Raw genomic sequence first — 3,878 nt, forward strand, 5'->3', positions numbered from 1 at the left:
CAGCGTTATCTGGACAAAGCGATTCATAATGATATAATTTTGATTCAGCACCAAGTTATGACTTTTCTCCAAACGTTCCAAAATAATTACCATAGCCGCATTTTTTTAATATTTCTCCATGAAAATTTTTATGCAATATTCTTCGAAGATTATGCTCTTATAAAAATGTAACAAAGATACTTCAATTGTTTCCTAAAAGATCATATAAATAAGCCATGTTTTACATGAATTCTAATGTACCACTGCAACACATCTTGAATCATCCCACAGATCTGAAGTACTTTTTTCAAGAACTCTCAGTCATCATAGTCAACTCACAATTTTACGACTTTCTTAACGCCTAGTGATAAAAATGGAGAAATGCGTGATCGGCATTGGCATCTGTCATCTGTTTCATTAGTATTGTCTATTGCTGATCTTTTGATTCTTTGGAGAACTGATGGTAATCGAAAATTAATACTTGGTTTAGCTGTATTTTCTTTATAAACTTGACATAACAGTTTGGGAAACTATAAAATATATTTAAGATAAACGTAAATAATATATTTTCAATTACACCATTTTTTTAAGTTGGATAGGTTTGTTCCGGGTCTGCCCCCATATGTATGTGCGTTTTTATTCAGACTTGAGTAGTATATTTTTATGTTAAAAACACTAATTTGCTTTACTTTTGCTTGTGCGTGCAGCAACGCTCCTTAACACCAGCACTGCCACTCCTATAGCTCCTTTTGTTTTCACTATTTTTTATTCTCTTAACTTTTTTTAGAAACTCGTACTTGTTTTATGTTTTGGTTTCCAACTTGACGCCTTTGCAACACTAACGAGCAGCGGCAACTGATCGCGCGATTTGAAGCAAATCTTGCTGCTCCAAACTACATACAAAAAAGTCAATCAGTCCGATCCCACAGCACAACACAATAGAACACATTCAACAGTATAAAGATTAACGAACAAAAAAAACAACAAAATAAGAGCAACGCCAACGCGAAACTTCGTCTTTGTATTGGATCGACGAATTTGACTGAAGCGTAGAGAACGGAAAGCTCAACAAAGTTGTTGCTGCCACATTGAGCGCTACGAGTTGACTGAAATTGCTTGCGCTTTGGTGGCGCATCGTCAATACACGCAATGTCGAATAGCTGGTGGAGGCACTGGAGTGGCAGCGAACTTCCATGCGGCAGAACATGCGAGCCGGTCAGCCACCAACCACCCCGTCGACAACGCCATTGCCCGCAACAGACAGAAGCAGTGTTGCCGTATAGACACACAAAATGTGCATTTGTGTATAATGTGATTAAATATTTTCCGAAATATTTGCTGAAAAAATATCCAGTATTATTATTAGAATATAATAGCAGACTTTTCTTTATAATCATTTATTATATATTAAAAACTAGCTGAGTCGCAAACTTTGTGGTTAAATGATCATAACGCCGGTACGTTGTAGTAAAACTCCTATAAAATTGATCTTAGCCTTATGAATCAACGAAGGGCTGATCACAAATTCGTTGAGGCGGCTAATGTCAGTTTCAGTTATGTTCCCTGGTTCGCCGAAGGTACATATGTCTGCCGAAATGTTTCAAACTCAGTCTTGTAAAATCTGAACAATTGAGGAGAAAGTGCCTAGATTCTTCTATACAACTTTGACCCACGTCTTAGCCTTAGTATTACAGCATGAATGTCTATGGACTATGTGCAGTAAATAGATCTCCTAAGTCCTACTCTAGCTCAGAAGGAGGCAATGGAGATCCAACTCGTTCTCATTCCGATGTCAACAGGGTACAGTTTCCAGCGATTCCTCTATGACCAGTCATAGTTAAGCAAGTTTATAAAACACCTATATGATATTATACACATTTTTTACTTTACCCAGCGGCAACTCTGGATACGGCACAGTTGAATGGGCAATGCATAAAAAGTAATATATAATTCCAGTAATTCCTCGCATGTTACTCACCCGCTGAACTCATAATCGCTATTTTCTGTGGAGCTTGAGTGCTTGACTGCGCGATCGGCTTCCGACTGCCGGTCACTGTACACAGGGCACAAGCAATGCGTTAGCGGGCGGCTCGAGAGGGCGTATACTCGCTTTTTCGAAATATGTTACTACAACAACATACCACACTCTCATCCGAACAACAGGCAAGTGTGTTTTCTGGTGGCTTGTTTCGCTAACCGGCTGGTGGGCTGTGCGTGTGCCTGTCGGCGTGTTGCTCCACATGATAACTCACAGGCACATACATATGTATGTTTAAGTATTCGCTTCAACAGCTGCTTACTATGCCACCGTTGCGTTTACTCCTCCTAAGCCCACAACTGACTGCCGACAAAACCGGCGGTTGGTGTTAAGCGAACCGGGTGGGGAAACTCCAGCGTAGCGGATGGATGCATTGCGCTTTTTGCATTGTAAATTTTGTTTTTGTTTTCCACTACATACTCGCACACTGGGTTGTCTAGAACATTTTATTTCATTTTAATTACGAGCGTTTCCTTGGGTCCCACATCAGCACCAAGAAGTCTACAATAGTTGGCTGATAATTAAATTTGGATGCGCACAACTGCAACGAAACACAACACTTTCTTGTTGTTGGCACTTTTAAAAGACGGTGCGACTCTTAAGCTTCGCGATTGGTACCAACTATCAAATGCCAAGAGTAGATAACTGAGGCGTCCGGGCTACACAAGTTAAAGAGGCGTATTTTACACAATTTGTATTGTAATGTGGTTTAGAGCAGTTCTTGTATTGGATTAAGGGGAAGTTGTGTATATACTCTTCGTTCTAGTAAATTAGGAACTTGAAATTTCAGAAAAAGTCTTAACTTAATTCCACTTAGATATCTTAAAAATGTTATGATTATTTTCTTTGAAACAGGAGTCCTCAAATATGAAATATTAAGACAATCAGTATAAAGTTATCCGAAACGATCGGGATCTTACTTTGAAAGTGAAATGAGAGCTAGGCCAATATATAAACTGGTTGCTTCCATTTTGGCAGAGGGACCACATATGTATGTATGTTTTTCGACTTTGGGTTCAGCTATCGCCAGACCAATTAAGAAAAGGTATACAAGAAGAGGTTTGCGTGATTTTACTTTTAATAATATTTAAAATATTTCAATATCTCTCCATTCTAAGGGCAGAGAGCCGAGCAGACAGACAGTTAAGTAGACATCAAAAGAATATTTTCTCGAAATTATCATAAGAGACATTACTCATCCCCTATTTTACCATTGCGTACGACGCCATTGACTTTTGTACTTATCGCTTCCACGCGTATGCACACATTGCTTAGAAAAAACTATATATTATATATGCATCAATATACATACATATGTAAGAATGTATGTATGTTTATACGTATGTTAGTTAAATATAAATACGTTTGGTATTCATTCTGTGGTTGCGGCTGCGGCTGCGGCTACGTCTGATTCACTGATTCGTTTGCTTCGATTTTTATCTATTCTTTGTTTTGCTTTGAGTATTCTAGTCATTCAAGGCTCTTCGAGAGTACAGAATGCGGCTTGACAGCATTATAGGCCTTTCCGTTCCGCTCTTAGCACCTTCCCTGTATATGTACTTAACATACTCGTGCACATAAGTAGCGAGTTAAACATTCATGTCGCATCCAAATCGTGTTCGCTATGCACATATTCATTTACGTATATACTTGTAGTAGTGTGTGATCTTACACCCATTGCCATGGCAATTTCTTGTGCTCAATTTGATGTTTTCACACTTTCGATCAATCCATTCAACATTAACTCGCTATCGATTACTTCATTTGTAAATACTTATGTACTTATATTTGTAATTATGTATTTATACTTGCATTCGTATTTTTAAATCGTTTTCGTTGGATCATCAGCGCTCTTAGATCT

The 3,878-nt window shown here is 38.3% G+C and overlaps 1 protein-coding gene across 2 annotated transcripts in view; it reads right to left on the reverse strand.

The window, feature by feature from the left end:
- Nucleotides 1-1,120, reverse strand: part of LOC120770366 (LHFPL tetraspan subfamily member 2a protein) — a 9,272-nt gene extending 8,152 nt beyond the window's left edge. For both annotated transcript variants that reach the window (XM_040097781.1, XM_040097780.1), the window contains exon 1: nucleotides 669-1,120. The gene's annotated coding sequence lies outside the window, so the exon portion shown is untranslated. The remainder of the gene's footprint in view (nucleotides 1-668) is intronic.
- Between the last annotated feature and the right edge of the window lie 2,758 nt (nucleotides 1,121-3,878).

The sequence above is a fragment of the Bactrocera tryoni genome, chromosome 3 (genome assembly GCF_016617805.1).
Source record: "Bactrocera tryoni isolate S06 chromosome 3, CSIRO_BtryS06_freeze2, whole genome shotgun sequence".
Taxonomy (NCBI): domain Eukaryota; kingdom Metazoa; phylum Arthropoda; class Insecta; order Diptera; family Tephritidae; genus Bactrocera; species Bactrocera tryoni.